This window comes from Aedes albopictus, chromosome 3 (genome assembly GCF_035046485.1).
Source record: "Aedes albopictus strain Foshan chromosome 3, AalbF5, whole genome shotgun sequence".
Lineage (NCBI taxonomy): Eukaryota > Metazoa > Arthropoda > Insecta > Diptera > Culicidae > Aedes > Aedes albopictus.
Genome location: NC_085138.1, coordinates 146,591,364 through 146,619,310, shown reverse-complemented (window position 1 = coordinate 146,619,310; position 27,947 = coordinate 146,591,364). Strand labels below are relative to the sequence as shown.

General features: G+C 37.7%; 1 protein-coding gene and 1 long non-coding RNA gene across 4 annotated transcripts in view; both read right to left on the bottom strand.

Moving 5' to 3' along the window:
- Nucleotides 1-27,947, bottom strand: part of LOC109424052 (CDC42 small effector protein homolog) — a 170,228-nt gene that overhangs the window by 119,112 nt on the left and 23,169 nt on the right. The gene's annotated exons all lie outside the window — the stretch shown is intronic.
- On the bottom strand, nt 27-16,821 carry LOC134289883 (uncharacterized). The gene is made up of 2 exons (XR_009998731.1): nt 16,730-16,821; nt 27-311 (listed from the first exon to the last, which is right to left on the bottom strand). It is a non-coding gene; the product is annotated as an uncharacterized LOC134289883 (long non-coding RNA).

The following is a 27,947-nucleotide window of genomic DNA, read 5'->3' as shown; positions in this document are numbered from 1 at the left end:
TCCAGTGAGGTTTTTGCGCCAGAGTGCGCGCTGCGGTGAAACGCCGGAGAGTTCTCGCCCCGGCGACACCATGGTGATAATTCGGTGACTGCTGGGTGAAAACACGGGAGAGCGCCGGAGAGCGATGCGCGCGAAAGAGTGAGCCACACTCGATCCAAGGCGGACGAGCAAGAGCACGCACTAGCGCTTGGTCTACCTACCACCCAAAACAAGAGAAACTGGCTTCTTGGTGTGGTGAAAAATGTTCCTATCCCCAGTGTGGTCGATAAACTGACACCGCAGTGAATCGCTACGGTGAAATGCCATCTCTGCTTTCCTCCATACATCACAAGATGGGCACTTTTAAGGAAAAAAAGTTTTTCTAACAAAAACTTTTTCATGTTATTTTTTTTAGCGTGTTGCGCATTAACTCGTGCAGGATGTATCAAGAATCCTTATACCCATTTAATAACACTCAATGGGCATTACAACTTTGTTTGATTGGGTGCCTTCTTTTTCTTGGCGTTACATCCCAACTGGAATAGAACCTGTTTCTCAGCTTGTTTTGATATCTGAATGCTTAAAACAGCATTCTGTTTGCTGAAATTGTATTATTGTGTGCCTAGAACCAGTGAACTAACATCATTATTAGAAGCGAATGATAAAGAATCGGTTTTATTTCAACAATGGCTAACCACTGATCGATGTAATTTGGAAACTATTACTAAGACTATAGACGAGTTTGTTCCGTATTTTGTAGAAAAAGTTGATAATCTTATAACTCATGATTTCATTTATAAAGAACAATCCTCATTTTTGCGGGATAAAAAAGAATCTCTTAAACAGGGTGAAGTATTAACAATTTGTGACTTTTCAGAAAATTATTCATTTATCATTCAAAATTCAGCTCAAGGTTACCATTGGAATAATTCTCAAGCTACCATTCACCCCTTTGAAGTGTACTACAGAAAAGAAAATAAGTTGGAAAACTTGAGCTTTATAATAATATCTGAAGTACTTACACACGATACAACAGCAGTTCAGTTATTTATATCAAAACTGCTGGATTTCATTAAACAATCGATTGATTTCTCAAAAATTTGAAAGTAGATGGAGCAGCAGCTCATTATAAGAACAAAAAAAAATTTGCCAGTTTGTGCAGTTTTCGGTCCAATTATGGATTGGAAGCAGAATGGCACTTCTTCGCAACTTCACATGGCAAAGGTCCATGTGACGCTGTTGGAGGTACTCTCAAGCGAATGGCAAAACGAGCAAGTCTTGCTCGAGATTATGGAAACACAATCACAACTCCTCGAGAACTGTATGACTGGGCAGTTAAACAGTTAGATATACATATAACAAAATTGAATTTCTGCTTTATTTCAAATGAACAATATGCAAAAATGACGGATGAACTTGAAGAACTATACACATACAGTCACGTAAAAACAATACCTGGTACACAAAAATTTCATTCATTAGTGCCAATTTCTGAAAATCAAATTGAAGCGAAGAAGTTTTCGAATTCAAAAGATAATCCAAAAAAGTTTACTTTGTTTCAGATAGACTAAAGATCTAATATTCAAAAAACGTTACAATAGAATGTATAAAAGAAGGATGTATATATTGTAGAAAAGAAAATAATTGAATACACATATACATATGTACATATTTCATCAATACACAAGCGTTTTCATTGATATAAAACCCTAAAAGCAAATTTGTCTTGAGCTCTTTCCAATATCAAGCACGTTTTCAATGTCAAGCACGTTAAGATATTAAAAAAGTAGTTGAGCCCATTAAGTTTTAATGGATTGTCATTAGGATTCTGGATACATTACTGTACGAGTTAATGCACAACACGCAAAAAAAAATAAAATAAAAAATAAAAAGTTTTTTTTAGAATTTTTTTTTCCTTAAAAATGCCCATCTTGTGATGTATGGAGGAAAGTTAGGCAACTATATTGTCTTTCTTGGGAAAAAAAATCAAAACATAAAAAAGTGGGCTTTTTCTGTAAATTGACTTTTAATTTTGAAAAGATATTTTTTAGCGTGTAAAACATTTTTTTATATTTTTTAAATATGTTTTCTTGAAAGCTTGGACAATTCCCTAAAATTCCCCCATACATCACTCTTTTGTACAACTTATCATATTCGAGTTATATTTTTTGTGAAAAAAACGGCTAATGCGCAACACGCTAAAAAAACTAACATGAAAAAGTTTTTGTTAGAAAAACTTTTTTTCCTTAAAAGTGCCCATCTTGTGATGTATGGAGGAAAGTTAGGCAACAATATGGACTTTCTTGGAAAAAAATTTCAAAACATAAAAAAGTGGGCATTTTCTGTAAATTGACTTTTAATTTTAAAAATATATTTTTTAGCGTGTAAAAATGTATTTAGAATTTTTTAAATATTTTTTCATGAAAGCTTGGACAATTCTCTAAATGTCACCCATACATCACTTTTTTGTACATCTTATCATATTCGAGTTATTTTTTGTGAAAAAAAAAACGGTTAAAGAACTTTGACTCTTTTTAAATGTTAGTCTAGGTTAATTTTGAAAAAAACAAAATACGCAAAGTTGCTTGAAAAGGTAAAGTCTTGAAACCTACAATATTTCATAACATTCTGAGGGGGTGCTGCCAACTCCGAAGACGAGTTGGTGCGAAATTCGTCAAATGGAGGATAACGTGCCTCTGCAGCCGGCCTTCTAACCTCATTGCGTTTGCCAATCATACAAACTTCGATAGGTGTCAGTTTTTGACGAAAGATGGTAGCACTTTTTAGGCGGTATTCAGAATGGTAATCGCTCGGAAGTTCTCACACTCTAACTTGTTACCCTTCTAGTTGATAGGGCAAATTACCCCTTCCTTCCACTTTTCCAGTAGTTGTTCCATTTCTCAGATCCTGGTATCAGGTATCAAAAAGCCGGCTCCAGAGGCACGTTATCCTCCATTCAAGAAATTTTTACCATCGCCATACATATAAGCCTATTTCAACATTTACCTGAGGGAGAATGGGACAAGAGATGGTGATTAGGAAACGGGAAGGTGATTAAATAGGAAGAGGGAATGAACGCATAAGCGCAACGAGAGCTCATAGCCCATACCACAACAGGTTTAATCAGTGCCCTGAAAAGGACATTGTAAAACGCATAAGCGTAAAGAGAGCTTGTAGCTCATTTGAGGTAGCTTGTGGCGTCATACGACTTTTAATATGACATTGAAAGCCCCGTCATCGAAAGTATCCTCAATATTCAAGAAATCACCCAAGCAAAAACTAAGTTTGAGCGAGTACTTTCTTGAAAACGTATACAACTTTGTGTAAAAGAGTCACTGTGGACATCCCAAATTGGGAGGCATGTGAGTTCACATGAATAGGCATGTTAGCCAGACGAACATCACAGATGTGAAAATCCGCTTCAAGCATTTCAGAAAAAAACGAGGTAACCAGATAAATCTGGAACACATTCCTTCTTTATACAACGCACTCACCCTTTCGGGATAAAACTATGGAGTAATTTCACGCCATGAAAATATCCAATATAAAATTACGAGACTTCAAAACATGTTTGAAATACTCAAATCCCTCTGGAGAAAAAAAATAGGGCATAACCCCATTTGCTCCTGGAGATTCGAAGTAAGCAGAGCTTTTTAGTGCCCGCTAAGTCGATTCGGGCGGAAGCTAGAGATTCGCAACTATACGAAAGAATGGTTTATCCGAAGATATTTTGAACTTGAACAGACCAGAGTTCCATTCAGGAATATCTCTTGCGGTCCGCATAGACCGCAGAGGACAAGCTTCTATCAAAGCAATAGTTATGGTATACAACAATGGAGGGCGTTGCACAGAGGTCCAATTTTGAGAAAAGCTGGCAGAAACTTAATTTTTGAACATGTCTTATATGGGAAACCGTATATTGAGCATTCATCAATAATACCAGGAGCACTAACTGGCATTTAAAAAATTTGGAAATATCGAATTTGTATCTTGTTACAGCACTAAATAGCTGCTGATGGAAAAAGTGCTGAATTTTTTTATAAAGAACATAAACAAGTTCAACCACTAGAAAAGTCTATTGATACAAGTAATATAATTGCTTTCAAAAGTTTATTTATGAGTTCTTGTGTATATCAGACATCTGCAATGGAGCAAGAGATGAAAATATCACTTTTGACTACAAAATTGACATTACATATCATTAGTACGAGAAATTCGTACAGTTCGACTTCAAAGTGTCTTACCAATCGCTCCCCGCTACTCCCCGCGGGGAGATTCCGTTCAAATGCTCGTTTATGTATGCAGAATCGGTTAAAGAAAAATGCAACTGCCAAGAGCTGCCAAAACAATAGCGTCAGGATGATACGTGTATAGTAAAATTGTATGAAAAACATCAATTTTGTTCGGATTTTGCTCGAAGAAATCGACAAAAAATGAAAATGCCTTTAAAACGAAATTGGGCGCTAAATCATGTTCTAATATATTCATATGAGCCAAAACTACCACACTACTATGATTTAGAAATTTTTGCCAGGTATTTTCAAATCTGGACTATTGTGCGTTGTAGTAACAAAACCAATGGAAGCGAGTTATCTATAAAATGTGGTCGCAACCAACTAGTACAGGTTCCCCAGTTTGTTGAGCAGGGACGCCTGAATACGCAAAGTTTGCGAAGGAACACTCAAAAGTGCTAAGAAGGTCAAATAGGGACTCCTCATCTGACACATGCCAATCAGTCAACTCATGACAAATTCTGCTCATGCAGAGTTAGGTTAGGTGTAATTTTATGTTAACTAACTGTACTTAGGTGCAGGGCTGGCATTTCCTCACTCACTGCGCGCAATGCGCAGTTTCCAAACGCAAAGCGCAAAGAGCAGGTGGCTACGCAATGAGAAATAAAAAGAACGCAGTGAGCAAACTCACACGCAGAGAGCAGTTTGCCATTACACACTGCGTTATTTGTTCTGCTCACTGTGGAAGAGTGTGAAAGTAAATTGACAATAAGTGAAGAGTGTAGAATTAGAAACTAGTTAAAATACACAAAAATAAAAACAAAAAAAAAATAAGTGAGGCGAAACGAAGTGAAATCAGAGACAAACAGACGTAACACTGTCGAAATTTGCTTCCTATATTTGTCAGGATCTTGATTACTTTGAGAATTGATGTTTTCGGTAAAGTTGTTAGGCTGATCAAGGGCCTAAAAGCTATGGATCGTTTGATTCAGTATTCCACCACTAGGTGGTGCTAGAGGTCAAACAAATTTTATATTTCATATATCTCAGGACTCTGATCACTTAGAAAGATGGTGTCTTCGGCAATGTTGTTTGGTTGGTTAAGGCCTTTCTGTTGATTGGTAAATTGTTTCAATTTTCTACCACTAGGTGGCGCTAGTTGAAAATGAGTAAAAGCATGCAACTTTAATTATTTATCGCAAAAATATTCAGCAAGCTGTAACTTTTTATTAAGTGCACCAAAAATTCTCAAATTTTTATCGCTTATTGCACAACTAGTTAGCTCTAAATGGTACAAATTTGGGCTTGATTGGATAATTTTACATGAAGTTAGAGCGATTCTAGTTAAATGATTCATATTTGAGTATTTTTCATTAAACTGCTATATCTCAGAATTTAGTGAACCGAATGAAATGAAATTTTGCACATTTACGGCTAAAATATTGGTCTTTGTGAAACATTTGACTTGACTTGAAAATGTTCAAAGAAAACAAAATTACAGCATATTGAATGCTTAATGAATAAAATCAATCATTTGCATGATCTTGCAAATGTGTAACTAGCGCCGTCTAGTGGCAAACTTTCGAAACATATTGTCCATGAACTGTAAGCCCTTGACCTACCAAACATCAATGTCGAAGACACCATCTTTCTAAGTGATCAGAGTCCTGAGATATATGAAATATAAAATTTGTTCGATCACTAGCGTCGCCTAATGGAAGAATTTCGAATCAAACTACCCATTACCAGTAGGTCCTTGACCAGTCTAATAATTATGACGAAAACACCAACTCTGTAAGTTATCAGGATCCTGAGATATAAAGGAAGAAATTTTCGTCAGTGTTACGTTCGTTTATCTGTGATTTCTGTCATACCAACTGCACAATGAGCAGCGCAATGAGTATGCGTGCATCATGTGTCCTTTACTCTTTGCGTGAAACAGATACACTACGCACTGCGCCAAAACGCAGTGCGCCTCAAAGAGCAAAAGATCCGTGAGAATGAGCATCCGTACACAGCACATTCGTTTGTATTGAACGCGCGCAGCCAGTGGCTCACTGCGTTTTTACACTTTGATGAGAATTTCAGCCCTGCTTAGGTGTACTGTTACTTAGGTAAATCCATTAAACTAAAGCATCTCAAATTAATGTTTAAGCTACTTCAGATGATGTAACACAAGTTTACAAAATAAAACGAAAGTCGTGAACTTCTGTCAACGACCAAAATTTTTGGAGCACAATTTAGTGCTGATTTCGAAATCGACCTTCAAAATTCCCGTAACGTGGGTAGATCACCTCAGAATGGTGCGTTGCGGCGTAAGATCTACCAAATCAAATTTTGATCTTGAAATTTTCCTGCCTAAAGTAATCAGGCAGTAGTTTACAAATATTCCAAGATCAAAGTTTGATGCACTTTTTTGATGTTTATGTAATACTAGCTGACCCGGCAAACTTTGTATTGCCCCATTTCAATTGTGGATTTTTCACTACGACACTTTAGATGGTTTAGTTCTGGTTTTGAATATCTTCTGTTCTCATAGAACTTATGATAATTTCTCAGTTTTTATAATGTTTTTGTTATTTTTCTTAATGTTAATGTTCTCACCCTGAGAACAAATTGAACAATTCAAAAATTGTGTTTTCAAGTCAATTGGTTTGGAATTGACTGAGTTATAGCGAAGAGTGCCCCAACTACCGGCCGCTGCCCAAGTGGTTCGCTACCCTATGTTGTAAATTTTAGCAGTTGATCCATAAGGAAAATTTAATAGTACCACTTGAAAGAACAGCTTATTTCTAAAAGAAGGAAAAATCTCTGATGTAGTGAGCATTATATGCAGCATGAAGTACAACCTGCGTGACAAAGAGGGCTTGGTGTTCATTATGCCTGTGGATTCAATGAACTTTCGGCCTAATGTCCATTCGGGCTATTCTTCATTCAGCTCTATGAACTTCGGCCTATTAACGGTCGAACGTACTATTTTTTCTAGTTAAGCAAAAAAATATATTTTATTTGCATGAAAACCCTCTCCACTCTCTGGAAGGGCTCACAATATCATAGACATCCTACGCCTTAAAAATGTCCACTTGCCAAATTTAGATTATTTTGCACATATTATGCTGACATTCTCTGCATTCTTTTTCATTAATATTTTGGAGTGTTGCTCCCAGATGAAGGAGGGGTCGCAGACCCCCAACTTTTGAAACATTCCTTGTCTTCAAAACCCTTCACATGCCATATTTTGTAATGCTTGCTTGATTTATTTTTGAGTAGTGAGTTTTGTTTTATCTGTATGAGAGCCTCTACCTTTACTCACCACCATAGAAACATTTCTGGTCTTCACAAACCTACACATGTTTGACTAAGAAGAAATTCAAACTTTTATCAGTACATGCTTATTATCTGGGAAACAGTTCAGTTGTCTGTTTAAATTTTATCTTTTGTTGATCTTTTCTTTCTAGAATGCCCCAGAATGTAATGCGATAGAATTACTTATTTTTAAAAGAAGAAATCTCAAATCAACTATTTATCAATGTGACTTGAAAGAACAGCATATTATTGTAAGAATAAAAAATCTCAGATAGAGTGAGAAGCATAAGTATCGGGAAGTACCTGTGTGACAATGCCGGAATGATGATCATTCTGCCTGATGGAATTTTGGTTCAATTTCCATGCTGCCTAATTTTCATTTGGAATATTGTTCATTCAACTCCATGACGTTTGTCGGCCTCATGGTCCTTTCCGTTTTCATAGATGGAAGAGAACTCACAATATTATTGACGTTTCCAGCCTTCAAAAACCTCTATATGTTAAATATAGTTTCCTTTGCTCTGTAACCGTCAGGAGGAATAACACTTCCTTTGCTCATCGGAAAATTCTACATTAACCGTCGTTAACCGCGTCTAACTGCTATGCTGCCCAGTTAACTGCGGTTTTCGATGGTTGGGAATGGACAAATGCGGGTTTTCCGGTTAGAAAAGCATACGTCATTCCTCTTGGTAACCGTTGGGTTACTAATTGTTGGTTTTTGTTTTTTATTTTATGTTGAGTGTCCAACCCATCGCGTTTCTTGTGTAAAAACATTAGGAAAAAATAACAGAAGTGAAAGGGTCATGTACCGCTGTAATTGTGTTGTCGCTAAAAAATATGTAACATAGCTGTAGAAATGAGCAGCAATTATACAAAGCTCCTTTATACAATGGAGGGATGGGTCTTTCCTACTACAACTTTCACATGCCAAATTTGGTTCCATTTGTTTGATTGAATCTTGAGTTTACAAAAAATCCGTTTGATTTGTGCGGCAGCACTTCTTTCCGAGAAGGGGAGGGGTCTTACACCACCATAAAAACATTCCTCACCTTCTGAGTCCTCCACATTCCAAATTTGGTTCTATTTTTTTTATTAGTTCTCAATTATGCAGAAAATTCCGTTTCATGTGTATGTGAACCCCCCTTTTCAAAGGGTGGAGGGGTCTCACACTACCGCAAAAACATTCTTTAACTTTTGAATCCTCCTCATGCCAAATTTGGTTCCAATTGTTTGAATGGTTCTCAAGTTATGCAGTTGTATGGGAGCTCCTCTTTTCAGAGGGGGAGAGGTTTCAGACCATGCTAAGAACCTTCCCCGTCCCAAAAAAATCTTGCATGCAAATTTTCCCGTCAATCAGGCCAATAGTTTCCGAATCCATAAGGGTTATACTGAACCGGCAAACATTAGGGTCTGTGACCATTTCGGAAGGAGGACCTATTTTAGGCACTTGATGCTATAACTCAAACAATTTTGAACCAATTGACTTGATTTTTGGGACACGGTGAGATACGTATAGTATCTAGCCATGTACAAAAATTCAAGTCAATTTGTTTGAAATTGTCTGAGTTATAACAGCATATGCCCAAAATAGGCCCCCCTGCCCAAATAGTCCTAGAACCTATTTTTCCCTGTATCCGTTGGGTTACAGGATTGTGGGTTTTTGTTTTGCCTTTTATGTTGTTTGTCAGACTTTTTACGTTTCTTGTACCACAGAGTGAATGGGTCAAGTACCGCTGTGTGTTGCCGTTACCAAAATAGAAACTTTGCTGGCTTAGAGATTGCATTAAAAAATGGAATTGGAGATTACAAAATTATGGCGGCCTTCGCCCAAATTAGGCAGCTTTTGCAATAAGGCGTCCATGTACAAAGAGATGTTTAAGCCAGTGCAGTGATAATCAGATTTAACACTCGGACAAACCCCATCCAATACTCTCCCCTCTCTCTCCCCCTCCCTTCTCTTGTCTTTTGTAGGACTGCACTGTTCTTTAGAGCGTCCAATTGGACTTCTTTTATTGGACCTGAATTTGGTTCCACCGTCCAGCACATAGCTTGGCCCGCGGAACAAGGATCGGTTCCCGTGCCTTACCATAAAGGATTTTCCAAGAAGGATCATCTCGGACAAAAGCCCATCACGAAAAGGAGATTTCCCCTCTCTGCCGGGGGGGCGACCAAGGTGGCGATGCTACGGCCTGCCGATTGCGCCAAAGAGGGAAGACTCCAGCATCTCCCTTCCAGCAACGCCTGTCGGCCCGTCGGCCAAGTACAGGCCCACACACCGCTCGCCTTGCCGTCCGGTGAGGTTTCCGGCCGCGCAGCTCGACTGGAGTCGCTGTGCCTGCTTAAACCGACCACGCACACGTCACAAAATAGGGCATCTAAAAAATAATTCGAGAAAAGTGAATGATTTGTGTAGTTTTTTTTTTCGCGAAAGAGTGTCTTGAGCCGGAAAGGCAGTGATAGGTAACTTGTGGATTCGTTTCAGCCCTTTCAAATACGCAATTGGCAATCATCGCAGCGCCGCACTCTAGATTAGTTTTGTTTGCGACCGAGTTGAACTTCTCCCAAGGCTCATTTCGGGTTCATTTGTATGGAAGCCCCCCTTTCCAGTGGGGGGAGGGATCTCACACTATGCTAAGAACCTTCCCCGGCCCCAAAAGTACCCACATACAAAGTTTCACGCCGATCGGTTCAGTAGTTTCCGAATGCATAGCGGTCAGACAGACAGACAGACAGACAGACAGACAGACAAATAGACAGACGGAAATTCATTTTTATATATATAGATTTTTGTCTCAATTTTGCTGCTAATCAATATTTTATTTCAGCAGGATTCAGGTAAATTTATTGTATGATACAAATTATATTGTAAAAATTTGTAACTGTGGCGAGCGTATCCCGGGTAGAGGCTAATGGCAAACAAAGGATAAAATAATAACTGGTTTTGACATCATATCTCGTTTTGCCATTCTTCTGTTATTATGAAAAACTTAAAATGGCAAATCAATAGCAAAATATACAATCATAGCAAATCTTGTCATTGATATGTTATTCATGAATAATGCAAAATAACACATCAATAACAAAAATTACTATCATGGTAAAACTTGCAATTTAGCACCTTTTATAATGAATTGTATAAAATATCAAAACAATAACATAATTTACATTCCTAGCTAAATTTGCCATTATTTTGATATTGTGAGAAATTATTTATAAACATTGGGCACCATAAAATATTTTACTCTTAATATACCATTAACTATTATATTGTATATTTCAAGCATAACTTTTCAATTCGACGTATCTCGCAAAAGTAAACAAATCCGGATTTTTTCGTTTTGAGTTTTTAGTTTCCATTAAATAAAACTGTTTTTACATTGATTGATGAACTTTAATTTTATTGAAGATAAAAAAAGAAATAGCTCATTTTACCTTTCTTCTGCTACTTTGAAATAATAACTGAATCTACCATTATTTTAAAATTGAATTTGAACAACTAAACCATAGACTAATTTCAACCTACCTACCATTATTTTGATCGCCACATAAACAGCTAAATTTGTTCTTATTCCGTTATCAATAACTCAAGAATATCATATTTTGTTATTCACCGATAACAGTCAATTTGGGTCTTATTTTGTTATCAATATCTCAATAATAACTTATTTTGTTCTTCAATTTCATCCGCATGCTTTACCATTACTTTGTTATTACAATTGCAAAATAAGTTATTTTTATGTTTTTCTGCTACCAAAATTTTGTTATTATTTTTGTTATTTTAACTCTTATTTCAAACAAACAAATAACACATTTTGCCATTCAAACATTCTGTTTTAATAGTAAAATTTGCCATTGTTTTGCCATTAAGCTCTACCCGGGTAAGCTACATATTAGTGATTCGGCGTCAATGTTAATATTATGTAATATTTCAGACTCTCAACCGAAAAATCAAATAATACAGATAAATGCTTGGATAAATGCCATTAAGATGACGAGGAAACCAAGACGTATTGGGCAGATAACTATTTCGGAGCAGTCTAATAATGGTGTACCTGAACGTTGACCAACCGCATCCTTTGGAGTACCCTTCAACTAACAACACCTAGAACAACACCCATATCCCCTTGACACCTAGGCCTGAGAGGTCGCATAACTTTCTACATCTTTCTTTAGGTGTCTAACCATCCTTTCATATTCTTCAGCAGTCGCAATAACAAGGCCAGGACAACTCTAGACTGTTGGAGGATTGCGTCAGTCTTGTTGAGAAGTCAGAGAGAAGTCTCCAATCTTTGTGTTTTGGTATCCGACGGGAAGAAGGCAATCCTTACAACTGTGGTCTATGGCTGTACTACCTATGAAATTTGTGCGACTTGATTAATACTTATTTTTACTTTTCCAGTGGTAACCAGGTAAATGATTAAACCATGACAATTTCTCGTACGCTTTTTCGCCAAGGAAAGCACCCCATTAAACCCTATCCAATTTCCAACTCCAGATATCTATGAAGTGGGCCAAGTTCTTGGACATATTCTGAGTAGATATCTAATCAACATTTCCTCCCCATCCCCGCTGATCGTAAGGACCTGGCCAGGTGTCAAGAGTTCGTTAAATGAAAGGTTTGTCAAGTCCCAGGCAACTTTTCTGGCGCATTAAACTTCTCTATCGACAGCCACCCCAGGATGTGTACGGTCGGCTATGCTATGCTATTTCGAAATCGACCTTCAAAAAATTTTAAGTAGAACAGTTTTTGAGTTTTAGCTCAATATCGAGTTTTGCAACTTTTCAAAATATGTAATTTACTAAAATTCAAATATATTGCGTTTTGTTCTACCAATTTTAAATCTTTTTCCATAAATGAAAGGCTAAATACAATACCATTCGATCATATGAATACAGGTTTTGCGTCAGATTGATGAAATTCAAGATATTGGTGAGTTTTAGGGACAATCTTCTTAAATTTTAGCAAAATTTCCAAAATTTTTTGAAGAAATGTATTTTTTTCAATAAGAAAAAACTAACTTAAAAATTCTTTCTCGACGTTTATTTGACATATCATATGTAGGCGAGTTACAGTAAAAATTTCAGCTCAATCGGAGCATTGATTACGGAGAATGAGATGTTTGAAGTTAGCGACTTTGCTTAAAAATAGAACAAAAATCGATTTCAAATCATCAACCTTGTATGGAAAGTCGAAAAATTTTTCGCTCTACTGTAATTTTTTTCTTTCGCGTTTTCGAACTCAGGGCATGATTCTACACCAAAAATGATCATCAGCTTACCGAGTTCAAAAATGCTGTAAACTAGTGTAATCATCGTAGCAATAGTACTGCCAAATATCAGCGAAAAGATGCTGAATACAAAAGCTTGCTTGAAGGCATCCATACGGAAAATAAGACTATCACCAGGCAGTGGTCAAAGTCGATGTTAGCACCACGTTAGGTTTCATGTCGGAGAAGTGCCGTTCATTGATCAGCACGTGGTCGATTTGAAATTCTGTCTGCTGTGGTGAACTCCAGGTGTAACGATAAGGATAGTCTCCCTTGGAAGAAAGTATTTCAAATGGCCATGTTCTGAGGCGCAGAAATCAATTGGTCGTAGGCTGTTTCCGTTCGTCTTGATCCTATGATGATCTTCATGACGTGTCTTAGATAGGGGTTATACTCGCGTCAAAGCAGCGCGTAGGATGCGTCCTTGTCATCATCCGTACATACTGAATGTGGGCTGTGCAGGTTGATTATGGTGAAGTTGAAGAATCGGCCCTTGGGTCTCAACCTGCACATTCTTTCATTGATCGACCACCAACCTAACGATGATATCTGTGCCCATATCGCGTGTTTTGCTGCAGCTCTGATAAACGATATGATTAACTTTAAACGTTCACGCATGGATCCCGTTTATCACCTCATGTACCGCTACAACCAACACCTAATTCGCGGCCCTTCAGTACATCTGCAAATAAACGGGTGCTCCTGATGAAATTGGAAGATCTGCAGTTTCGCATGTCGAGTTTCCAATCCAAGCTTTCCCAGCAATTAATGACCGGCACAATTGAGCCATAGCCGGGTCATAGATTCAAAACAATTTTTGTCGTAGATGACGTCACGCTTATTAATAATACTGGCCGAAAAGCCAACCGTTCAGGAATAATGAATTATTGACACGTTTATATTTTCTCACCAATCCAACTGACCCAAAAGTTGTGACTCCCGATGTGAGTCCAACAGTGGTTCAACGTTCGGTAAAATTTGATCCGTCATTCGACATATTTAGACAGCAAGAATTTTTCCGAGTTTTTCGTGTTCCAAACAACTAGTTATTTGAGTGACAATTCATTCAATTGAAAAGCGATCGTTTCTGATTTGATAGGTGACCTGATAGACTGAATTTGTTTCGAACATAACATGACTAGAAGCAAAATTGTCTGAAAAGATTTGTTGGTTGCTTTACAATTAAATGAGATGAACTTATACAACACTGCTCCATGTACATTCAAGCGATATTTCTAGCTCGAAGTGTCGGCTATATCTAGGACTGCCATATTTTGCGTGAGGTGACACACGTGTGTAATTACTATCGAAGTCCTCGGAGAAAGATATATGGAAGCGACACTGGGGTTTTTAGCGTGGTAGTCATCTTATATGCGACGACATACTTGCAACCTATGGTATGTCGTCGCATATAAGATGACTACCACGCTAAGAACCCCAGTGTCGCTTCCATATATCTTTCTCCGACAACTCTTTAAAATGAGCGGTGCTATTCCGATCTCTAGAAACATACCAGCATACGAGTCGGATCGGTCAGGATGAATGATATTGAAATCGTAAAAAGAAGCGTATCATCTTATTTTCATTAGGTCAGCTTCAGAGGCACGTTCTCCTCCATTAAATCATCTTATTTTAGTCATGTTTTGGGTAAGGCAAACATTACCGACGTATCTCCAGTAGAGTAAGGTGGGGCAAAAGTTCGACCCTAGTTGAAAATTCAATATTTTTCAAAAAACCAAAGCAGATATAAATGAATAAATACCGTCTGGTGATTCTACCATCCATCAGCTAAAACTTTGCTGAACAAAGTTACACCAAATCCCAAGTAACAATCAGCATGCCTTGAAGGTTTATTCATGTTGTATCCTGGTTTTAAACGAGCATATCAAAAAGCTAGTTGTTCTAAATTAGTTTTATGTGGTAGTTTTTTACTTTGAACCTTTGGCGTTCCATAAAACTATCATATAACTTCTGCTACAAACATCTTCAATTAAAGACTTGCAAGTAGACATGAATTGGTTTTATCACTTATTATATACCATTTCAATAAAACTTGCATTTGCGGTTGTTGTCGGGGAGATTTTTTTTGTAAACAAATACACAAAACTGTGAGGCAATGCATAAAACCAACAAATGATTTCGTGGCCGTAACATAAACCAAAAAAATTCTGTGATAAAACCGCTAGTTCTATCATGAGCTCAGTTATGACTACCTCAGGAGTGTTAGCCCTATTGGAGGAATCATCAGGAACACAGAGTTTTATCAGAAAAATATGTCGCCTAGCCGGGATAATTTATGTAAATACAGAAAAATCATTACTCAATTTTATGATTTCACGTACAGCTTAAGATCAAATTAAACCATACAACACGTTCCCGTCATTTTATTTTGTCAGAAAATTTGCATAATGTCTTTTAAACTCCGCTGTGTTGAAAAAACCTTTTTTGCACCCAATTCCGCCGAGTAAATTAAATGCATTTAACTGCCAAATTATGCATAGTTTGTGTGGCGCACTTAGTTTTTGTCATTATCACAGTCACATTCACCACAAATTTTCCGTGGCATGTCTCCTGACACGTATTAACCCTCTACTTCCCATGGTTGCTCTAGAGCACCATCAGTTTTCGACGAACTCGAGACAAACGGAAGTAGATGAATATGATGCAATCGTTTTTGGTATATGATTGTAATCTCATTAGGCGAACCCAACTCCCAACTACTTGTTTCAATAGTTGAACTATTGATAAACAATCAAAATACTATTGATTTACAACTAAAATTTTTTTCGTTGATTTCGAAAAATTTGGCCTATTTGCAATAATTTTTGTTCAAGCACTTTTTTGGAAACGCTTTTTTGCTATAGAAATAGTCGTTCAAAGTCGTGGGAAGGAAAGGGTTAAACAGGAAAACAAATCTGAATTCCATATCTGCATCTTTCCAATTGATGGCTGGATAAACAACCAAGCATAATTTATTCTGACGATCGAACATTGAGAGTGAAAAATAATCAAAACAATTATTTGACAAGTCAGAAGATGGTTTTATTTAGAAGATTGATAAAACTATGATACAACCCGAAATCCTAAGCCGGTTTGCATACGAAGTCCTGTAGACCCTAATAAGACTGGGCCAACTAGCCAGAACGTGGGCTTATTGAGGCATACAAGAACTCGAGAGCATTTTCAAGTCGGCATCAATGGTTTTATGTTTAGGATTTTTGAATCGCTAAAAAACTTTGATAAAATTAAAATTGTTACTTGGGATGTCTTTTCAATTTTAAGTTACAATACTTTTTGTATGTGTGTGTCTTATTCGAACTCTTGCCCCACCACTGGGGCAAAAGTTCGAATCTTGTGTTTGTGGAATTTCGCTAACCGTAGCACACTATTTTGACACTTTGATAAAAGGTATACCTGAAACCAATTAATATTTGATGTTGGAACTGGAATACACTTTAAAGTTCGATCTGGATTTTACCCAAATCAGGGTTAAATTTACTACACCAAAAATTAGTAGTTTTCCGCCAAATTCAGATAAAACAACATTTTTTTCAACTTTGATCGAATTTTCTCACTAATTCCATTATTTTTAGAGATAATATAGACGTTTTGCAGAATTTGAAATTTTTATCTCAAGTCGCCACATGACTCGAACTCTTGCCCCACAATTCGAACTTTTGCCTCACTATGTGTATAATATGATTTCCAAATCTTTTTTGCAAAAAGTTATACATGCTAAAGTATCTTCAAAATATACCTAGTTACCCCCCAAAATAAAATATCGAATTCGATTTTATTAAAATTCCATTCCATGCGTTGGAAGGACCATCGCATATAACAATTTTTTGATCAAAAATCAACATTTTGTCATAACTTTTCGAAATATTGATCAATTTTCATAATTTTTGGAGTGAAAGACTCTTTTTCAAAAAGGCTTCGAACAACCTTGATACCCGAAAGAAATAATTTGAATTGAGCTCAAAAACTTCAAAAGAAACTCTTGCCCCACTCGAACTTTTGCCCCACTTTACTCTACTGCGCGGAAGGTCTTGCGGCATGTAATTGATTATCTTCGATCCATCCATCATTCATAATCTTAGTTCATATAGTACAGTTCATCTTCGATACATCTAGCCTCATAGGTAACCAGTTGAATATCACAATCAAGTCTGACGGTGCTTATCCGGAGAAGGTCTCACTCACCTCATCAGAAGGTGTGCATAAAGTTTCTTCTCACCCTCCTGGCAAACTGATGAGAGCAGTTTCATGCACTCCAGTGTTTGAACAGGAGGGTGAGAAGGACTGTTGAAGTGACCACACAGCCTTGCATGATCCCCTCGATGGCCTTCCACGAGGTCTAGACATGGTGGTTAGGCAGGTAAATATGCTGCTACAACGTTAAGCGCCCAAAGGGCACAATCTCATTTGCCTGCTTTCGATCACGAGCGGTGACCTGTAGCCCACCTGCAGTAACCAGTGCTGTTATTGGCCGTTAGACCAAGCCCACTCATGGGCTCAATCAAGCGTTTTAACGTTAAGTAAGCCCCGAACAAAGAAGCGAACCGCACCGGTCGCTGCTAACTAGGGCTCGAAAGCGAAAAGTTTACGTACGGTTCGTAGCAGGACTTAGAATATAGAGACACGCAAAGAACGGTCTCTATCCGTAGGCTCGTGCACTCTCTCGCGTTGAGCTCTCTGGGTAGCGTAAAGAGGAGACGAAAGAACATGAGTATGGATTTGTTGCCAGGTACATATATAGTTTCTAGAGAATGATTTTCTTGTTTTGTATATAGGTAGGAATTTATTTTAGTTCGCATCAAATATTTGAAGTTTTCAACCAATTAATATCAAAGATCGTTACACGAATAACACAACCAATTGTCTGACATACAATTGTGATAGAATGATAATACAAACGCAGAAAAATAATAGGTTTAAATTGACAAGCTTTGCTTAAGTATGTTATGAATAAAGTTTTCCCTTCTTCGCCAATTTTAGGATCATGCATATCGAAAATGTATTGATTTTCTCTTAAAAATAGTTACGATTGCTCATAATCGCACCTTTAGTTTTTGATTCGGCCGATCGTTTCGAAACTAATATTTGAAGAAATGTATAGTGATTCAGTGAGTTTTGCTGTTTTAACACGTATACATGTTTGAGCCGGGGTTTCTACGCAGCAAGTAAAGTTTAGTTTCGCACATTTAGAAAAATGTCCAAATAAAAAACTCGCGAACTTCGTTCCGACAAATTCCAAAATTATCGTCATCCGTCGCAGATTCCGGTGAGAAGATGTGCGTATTTTCTAACCCGAAAAGATACCATTTGACGGTAATAAGTGACCACAAGGTTTTCTTTCGTCACTTTCTGGGCTGAGATCCCCCGCTTTGAAAAAGCTGTGCCTCGCGTTTCGTTTTGTCGTGTATATTTCAAAAAGGCAAAGGAGTTTTGGTTTGATTGCTGTTTTTGAAAATGGTGGGCGTCAGTGGGTGGTTTATTAAATATAAATTTAAAAACATAAATTAAATAAACGAGACATTAGGAAGAAAGTGTGCGAAATGGGTAACTTCACCCTTGTAGAAACAATAGGGCAAAGCAGAAAAAAAATCTGCGAAGACCCCATGTAAATAACACCAATTATACAGAATAGGAGATTCGACATTAGATCTATAAAAACAACTCAAAATTGGGGAAATCTTTCCAATATTACACATTTATTCATAGCTCTATTATACACATTTTCATATATTCAAAACATATTCATCAACATGTAATCTGGATCGTTTGGTACAATATGTCCACGAATCCACGATTGCTTTCCAGAGTGATTCCGCGTATGTGTGAGATTAGATAAGAGTAGTTACGATTTTTCAAAGATGCTTTGACTGTACGTAACTCAACTCAGATATCATACAAAAACTACAGTTATTTTTTTTTGTAAAAACAAACTTTAATCATACCGATAAAAATCTTAAAAAAAAATGTAGTCGAGCTGCCAAGTTTTATCAATTAAAATAGGCAGTGTGCAGGACTGCCATACTGTAGGTTCCTCGTTATAGAAAAAGCAAGGTGTTGGATGTTAAAATACAACAATTGTTGTATGAAGTGCCAAAATGGAGAGTGGGCTCATTATGTACTTTGACAAATACGCAGTCTACTTCAGGCGCATAGAATCTGCTTCCAACAAAATATTCATATACCAGCATCCAAATGATCGCAATATATATTAAGATTTCCGATCGATGCTTTGTTTTGTAACTAAAAGGATGTGAATTAGCTGATGCTAAAATACACGTTAATGAAAAAAGGTTGCGCAAACTTATCGTAGACTGTTAGAAGACAGCTTCTACTATGACCAGGATTCAAGAATCTTGACCTACGCGAAGTTGTAAAGGAGACAACTACGTTATAAATGTGTTGGAAATGCGAGGGATGTAATTATTCAATAAACCTAATTATTAAAAAGATGCTCAAAATCTCAAATTCAGATAAATTTCTTGCGAGAAAGGCAACATGGATATTGAAGAGATGGATATTATTTTAGATAAAAAATCAACCTACAAGTCATGCAGTAAGCAACAAACATATAATTTAAAAAAAAGATTGCTTGAATTCTGGGATTAATTACAATCATACATTATTGAGAAAATGATATCTTTAAACGCACCAAAACTGGTACAAATCACCAAGGGAATTATTTATTTGAGTTCAATTTTTACTAACAGTTTTCAGTCTTATTCAAAACCCCTTCTTTCAAAATATGAGCACAGATTATAATAAGGTTTGCAATAACACCATAGAAATCCACAAAATATTGCGATGATTTACAGAAGTGCAAAAAAACGATGGTACGGATAGAATAGAGACTACCGGTGCGCAAAGGCGACCGATCATTATTTTACTCACATGGAAACGAACGACCGGTGCAAAAATGGGTGGATAACGAAATTAAAAATCGTTAACGACGTGCTGTTGCGTGTGTAGCATGAAGCCCACGGGTGGGCTTGGTCTTACTGTGTCAATGTTGATAAAAAGCAAATAAAATTGCCTGCGTAGACAATGGACGACAAGCACACAACGCCCAGTGGCACACTTTTCCTGACAGCTGAGGCGGGAATCGAATCCGCACTCCTCAGCACGATACGACTAAACGCTTGGTGACACTAGCAGCACGACCACGAAGACATAAAATGTAAGGCATAACAGCGATCATAACCAAGACCATCTACGAATTTGTGCGACTCGTTTGATGCTTATGCTTAATGCCTTATTCTGCTGAAATTTAAGACAGTCTTCCCAAATGAACACCGAGCTCGCTAGGTACTGCTGTATTTACCGTTAAATTTTTCTTTATTTCAATAAAATTTGTAGGGCTACAATAAATTTTACACGAATGGTACAGTCAGGTTTTTTTACGCGGTTTTCATTTACGCGGCCGCGTAAATGAAAACTCCATACAAAAAAAATTTCTTCGTCTTATTTTTGCATGATTCGTCGAGAAATGGTGAGACTTTTTTTACGCGGTTTTTTTAATTTTGAACTGAGTTTTTTTTACGCGGTACGTATCCCCGGCGTAAAAAACCTGACTGTAATCCTTTATTGGCTTTCATCTCTGGTAAAGTGAGCGTGGGTGTGTGTACAAAGTTGTATGTGTGTTGGTATTAACCTATGTAGTTGTTGCTGTATTGATGTTTCGGGTGGCTTTCTTAGTCTTTAAGTCGAGAACGAATTGTTTTATACTCTCCCGACGTTTCAGCCGAAGAGTTTTGGCCTTTCTCAAGGGTCGTAGTATCTATCGTCTCCCGTGTAGATAGTTGCCTAACCATTTGTGTTTGGCCTGCCTTTTCATTACCTGTTGTTTTTTTTAAGTTTAGTTTGGATTAGACTTCACAGCACTGGTAACGATCGTTTCAAAAATTATAAATTAAAATGTTTTAAAAACTGTAAAATTCATTTTCTGCTAAAACTTAACAACCGTTTTACTCAAAATTGTTTGAAGCACGGTTTAGAAATCAGCACTTAATTATACATGAAAAAAAAATGATCATTGATAAATATTCACGACTTTCGTTTTATTTTGTAAACTACATAGTGTTATAATATGCTATATTAAGTGTGTATACTTTGATAGAACTTCATAAAAATGATGGAGAACAGAGTATGACATGGGATAACACAGTTTGCAAAGAACAAAACCCATGTTATTATTTTATAAGACGATTTCGAATCCATCACGATCAATAACGTATACGATGCGTATAGAGATTTACATCAAACAACGAATTTCGCCTGGAACTAGGACAAAGATGAGTGTACCTGTGGATGTGGTTCCACAAATCTAAAAATGGTATATTGTGCAGATTCAGAAGTAAGGGGGAAACTGTACTACAAAATAGACATTATTAGGGCACCCAACAAAATTACATCAGTGTTCACGGAACTATTTCTAGCTTTCTTCACTCTCCGACAACGTCAGACGTCAAACGTCAGATTTTGCAGTTTTGTAGATCACGCTCTCCAATCCAGAAGCGAAACAGAGACTTACATCATCCCAAGTCTGTCTGTGGTCTTGTTTACCTAACCGATCAAACTCACTCTCATAAATCGAACGGACGGCGGACGGACGACGATCCAAACAACGTGCACGCGATATAGAAGAAGAAAAAATAGGGGTTTGACCGATCGATAAATCAAATTATGCTGCTGCCCGACCACAACAACAGTAAACCGGTGCGGTGGAGTGCTTCATAATTATTTTCACTTATCACCCATCACGGCGAGTGCGGCACAGATAGATCGTGAGCACAAGTGATGGATCTGCCAAATGGACGGCCACTACTGCAATGAAATGTGGTGGTTAGATGTAGACGACCGAAAAAAGTCAGGTGAAGTAATGCTTACTATATTGGGGAAAAGTCAAGATATGGTTGAAGTAATTGAGTAATAACATTTTTTTGTATGTTCTTCAATTGACAGTCTGATACGTTATTCATTTTACTAGTTTATCACTGTTTGCATGTATACATCGTAGGACACGAAGATACCGTATGTTGTGGGTAGCCCCCCAGAAAACTTCTAGCCATTTATGCTCTTACTCATTCCCCTTGATGTTAGTTCTTAACTCCTTGACTCTAGACTTAATCAACGTTATAATAACAAGTTGAGGAAATTGGCACATCGTTTTTAACAGATATTAATCATGGTTTTGGTTATTTTGGATCTTCATGTCTTCGATATTCAAGCACCGACAAACCGACGTGACACTCTGTTTCCAAGATTGGCAAGAAATTTGAATCTCAAACCGTTTAAAAATCGTAACTCGTTCTGTCATTTTCAGCTTTTGACAAAAGAAACCTTGAAGAAGATGACACAAAACAGCGCAAAACTGTCCAGCTGATCGATGTAAACATCACATGCACTCTTGCATGCACTCTTATTTCTATCTCACCAACAGAATACACAATCAACCATACAATGAAGCTTTTTAAAGAAATACCCTTCGATATGAAGCAAAAAAGTCAATATGTCGCAAATAAAATATCCCAATCATAAATACTTTCAGCGGATGAAATTGCATTTCAACGTTTATAACGAAATGTCTTCATATTGCGCAAAACATTGAATGAAGGTTATACTTCGAAATGAGTAAAATAACTTGACAAGGTAAAGCTCCTGCACGCACGCACACATAAAGAGGAGGCTGTGTAGATCATCGCACAGATGGAGCTAGTGATTGAACGGAGAACTTATTTGCCAAGAAAAATTGGAAAAGTTGTATAAGCTGGCACGTCGGTTTGTCGGTGATTCAAGTGCTGATAGTAGTGCTGCTTCCACCTTTCAATCGTTCAAAATGCAACTATCAAATGTGTACATTTTTGTCCAAAGACACCGCAATCATTTCCGAAAACATTAAACATTGGCAGATAGAAAAAAAAACTGCAACGGAAAATAAGCAACAACGAAAGTGATTCTCCAATGACAACATGTCAAACAAACATTGATATGAGACATATATCTGACAGCTTTGATTTCATACATTTATATCACTGTAACAAATCACATTTTGCACAGTCGTTCACACATGTTTAATGCATTTTTGAACCGCTAATGCACACTTCAGCTCATTCATATCTGTCTTTTTACGGTCTTTAGCGCTTTGTCTTACCGAAGGATGTAATGCAAGAAAACACATAGGCGATGGTAACTGTCATTGGCACAAGATGCAACATTTTACGCCGACAAATTTACCACAAAATTGGTGTCAGTCTGATTAATGATTTCCGGCTCGACTAACATGCGTGCTTGAACAAAGATATCTGAACGAACGCCATTCACTGTGAAAAATGGCTAAATTAACAGCGTTTGTGTTGTGGCTGTCGAATGAAAAAAAAAATCGCAAATTAATCAACCACTCTAATTAGCTCTGTTCGAAAATGATTGTTAGTAATTCGCCAAAATGACATAAATCCAGCTTATTTTTTGCTCAGCTCAAGTTTATCCAATATTCATGCTTAATTATCACCCATCATCGGGAAACTGGCAATGATCATCAGCCAAGGCAATCACTACACTGCAATTTTGCCATGGATAAGTTTCTGCGTCTACAAATGAAATCGAGTCTCCATCGAGAGTATATTTGCGTAATTTGCTCTGTTGTTCCTCGGTGCCGCCGGCGCGAAATCTGCACTTGCCGGTCACACACTTCGGCTCGACCAATCTGAAGAGGACCAGCGTAATGATTTTCGCAACCACCGCTGGCAACGCTCTTGCCTTTTAAATTTTCTCGCAAGCTGGTATAGGCTGCTTTTGCAAACAACGCCATCGATAGAAGAAACCAAAATATCCACTTTGTTCACCTTAAACGTACATATAGCCAGTCTTCATATTAGTTTAAAACAAAATAAAAATAGAGAGGAACTATGTAGCACGGAAACCCCCTCGGGCGACCTCTGCTGTGCGCACCGAATTCGTCGCTCTCGCTGCAATGCTGCATCTATATATGTCGTTTGCATAAATATGCAACTACTAGGGCATTCGAGTGCTAAAAAACACCACTCTAGACGTGTCGTACATGGCATAGTTATGCGAACACGGTATTCAAGCATCAACATATTATGCACCGAGGAGTGGAAGTATGGAGTTCCAGCCGAAGACATGCATATACTGAAGATGTCATATGAGAAGATAGGCAAATTCAATTTTCATCGAACTGGACTCAGGCATTTGCATATTGTACCATTATGGATTAACAAAACTATGTCGGATTGGCACAACGTTCATACTCTTCAATAAAATTCTTCAAATGTAAATTTAAACAACAGATTTTTTTGTGTCTAAAATTGTGTATTATTTACTGATTAGCCGAAAGCTGCCAGGAGTCGAACTTTAGTAACTGAAATGTGCTTCAACTGCTGCCAGCACTGGATGGCAAGAGCAAAAGAAAAACGCATCAGCCCTAGCAAGAAACGGTAACACGAAACACGACGAGAGTATGATTGTTGAAGCGCAAAAATGCATGTATCGGAACGGTATGCGAAAGTTTTATGCAACTGTCAACCGCGAGTGTCACAAGACTGCGCCAGTGCCTACCATGTGCAACAACCGGTAAGGAAATTGGCTGACTGTTTAAAAATGTTTTCAAATCAGTTAGTTGGTTTTAAGATATAAATAATGGAAAGAAATGAGCTTCTGCAAATGTCAGAACATGGTCTTCCACCGAAACTAATTAGACCGATACGTACAATGCCGCATGGAACAACATGAAATCTTCAGATCGCAGATGAAGGATCATACCGCATATGTGATCTTAACCCTCTACTTCCCATGATTGCTCTAGAGCCCCATTACGGGTTTTCGACGAACTCGAGTGAAACGGAGATAGCTAAATGTGATGCAATAGTTTTTAGAACACTATTGTAACCGTTATGAGCCCATTTACCACAACTTTTGTTCAAACACTATGTTCGGAAACGTTTTTGTGGCATAGAAATAGTCGTTTGAAGCCGTGGAAAGGAAAGACTCAAATAAATTGAAACAGAGTGAGGCACTTTCGCAATCAAACCGCGACTTTATGGGATGACTGGGTTGAGAACGATTGAGTGTGATTTCGGAGTCGAAGCCAGTTAGTGAAAGATGCCGCAGTATATAAGCACTGGACATTTGAATGGATGTTTATCGGTGAGCTCGTTCCATTTTACAAAATGATTAATGCTATATGGTCGGCGTTAAGTCAGACCGTACCATCTGTTTTTAATGATTTCGTGAAAATGTCTTGCAAGCACTTGAAATTTCAAATCTGTGGCCGGCACTTTCGTCAGTTGCTCTTTCCCCCTGAAAGCAGCTGGCACTGACCCTCTTCTGAGCCTATGGCTGAAATGAACCCGGATACTTGGACATCGGCGAACGGCAACCCATAATGGACCCCCAATCGGACTGGAAACAGGAACAATCAACAGCCACACATCAACATTCTCGTGCTCATCATTCTACCATGATAGGGTAGACAGTGAAAGCAGCGCAACGGCAACCAGTTCGATGCAGTACAATTAGAATATAATACATTTAGGTGCTGTACAAAATGCATGTACAGCTTCCAATTGGAATCGCTCAAACAGTGCCATAGTGGACAATAGAGCTATAAATTAGGTCTATGACAGTAGAGCTATAAATTAGGAAATGACCGTCAATCGTTAGTGTATTTATAAATTCTGAAACAGTCTATATGTCTTACTGTCCGTAGCCAATGCTCCGATTAAGCTGAAATGTGGACTGTAAGACGTCAAAATATTATATTGCGCAGGAAACAATGGATCGGAACGATACGCGAAAATTTTATGCAACTGTGAATGACTGAGAAATAAATTTGCTCATAGACAAACCAATGGTAGCAGTAGAAGAAGCTAAGGATTTGTTGAATAGCAACAAGAAAAATTTGCTGAAAATTATTAACATAGTAGACGACGGTCAAGCAGTCAGTCGAACGAGAACACTAAGCTGGATGAGGTTAAGGAGGCCCTAAATGAGCCGTAAAACTGTAATGCTGCTGGAAAGGAATGATCCATGTCTCTTTATAAAAATAAAAGTAAGCAGCTGTACCTATCAATCACCCAAATTTTTTTAGAGATTGCTCCCAGGATTTCTGCCAATGGTCATCAGGGTTTTCTTTAGGAATTCTTTCTCCTGGTCCTGGGACTGGGATTTCTTTAGTTTCCTTGCGAGATTTCGTCTCGAGATCTTTCATTGACTTTTGTTTTCGTCAAGAATTCCTTCCGGGATTTCTTGGGGATATTATCCGGGATACACTCAAGATTTTTATTCAGGATTCCTCCACGAATTGTTTCCGTGAATCCTACCGAAATCCTTTCGCAATTACTCCTGGGATTCCTTTCAGAATTCCTTAACTGATTCTACCCGGGTTTCCTTTAGGAATTTCAGATAGGATATCGCGCCACTTGGGCGGTGGCTTCTATATTCGTCTGTTTTCCACTATAACTCAGTAAATTTTGAACCAATTGACTTGAAATGTTGTACACGGGTAGATACTATACCTATCTCACCACATTCCAAAAGTTATGTCAATTGGCTACGCCAGCCGACGGGCCATGCATGAATTTCAATTATTGAAATGCAACAATCTTACATACGTACAATCTTAATTAAACTAGGGTAAGTGCTCCAATTATGGCTATAGTACCAATTATTCGCCATAGTTGATTTTCACCTTTTACCGATGTAAATAAAAAAAAACAAATTTTGTGAATAACAGATCACGTTCAGAAAAGATGATCGCACTCATTTAAACTCCACATTTTGCTTAAATTATGGTAGAAATAAATAATTTTCCTTAAAATTTTGGCTTCCTTGCACCCTTGTACCAGTTATGGCTAGTCCCATGAGGAATACATGCAAATAGTGCGAAAAGGAACCGAAGTTAAAAAAATGTGGCCATAATTGGTACAGGGTTCCTATCATTGGCACACACTGTAATAAATACTAAAAGTAGTTTTGGCTTCGTTTCTATATTTTTCCTGTAAAGTATAGAAACTAAGCTATCTTTTAACATATTGATGACATTCATTGGCCTTCAAGTTAATTTTGTAAAAATAGTTTTCCTTAGGTGGTGCCATAATTGGTAAAGGTACACCCTAATCAATCCAAGTTACTGCACTCTGAAATCTTTCAAACGCATTCGCAAATTAGTTTTGGATTAATTGATTAAAGGAGCGGATCTGGTGTGATGGTTAGAACACTTGACCATCACGCCGAGGACCTGGGATCGAATCCCACTCCCGACAAACTCGCAAAATGTGTCAAGTACTTGAGTCAAGTACAAGTCACTGAAGACGACCTTATAGTTGAGGTCGAAATACGTATCTGTCAAAGGATGCAAATTCTTAGTGGAATGCAAAGGAACAGTACTTAACGCGATTTTCTTCTTATTTACAGATATTCCCCTAACAAGCCCAGGTTAATTAATCATCATCGCAAAATGTGAGTTCTTCCTTCGGAAGGGAAGTAAATCGTGGGCCCCGAGATGAACTAGCCTAGGGCTAAAAATCTCGTTAATACAGAGAAAAAAAAATTGATTAAATAATCCAATTAATAGCAATAAATCAAAGATTCGCCCAGGAGTTCAGAAGTTCCTTCTGAGATGCATCTAGGAGTTTCTTCTGGAATTCCTCCTGTTCAAAAAATCCACCTTCTATGATTCCGGCCAAAGTTCCTTTTAGGATTCATCCAGGCTTTTCTACTGGGTATAGCCAGAAACTCCTACTGGGAACCCTCCAGGATTTCATTTTTTGATACCTCCAAGAACTCATTTCGATGTTCCTCCAGGAGTTCCTACTGAGATTTCTCCAAGGATACCAAGATTTTTTTTCAGATTCCGTCAAAAACTTCTTACTGAACTCCTCTAGGAACTTATTTCGTTAATCCTCCAGCATTCCTGGGTGATTGCTGAAGGAACCCTGTTAAGAAAAAAAAAATCCTGATGATATCCCGGCTGAAATTCATGGATGGATACCAGATGCCACTTCTGATGTAATCACAGAAGAAAATCCTGATGGAATTCTAGAAAAAACTATGAGAGGAATCCGTGAAGTAACTCCCTGGAGGAGTTTTAGAAGGAATTCCTGGAAGAATCCTGAAAGGAATAAGGAGAGAG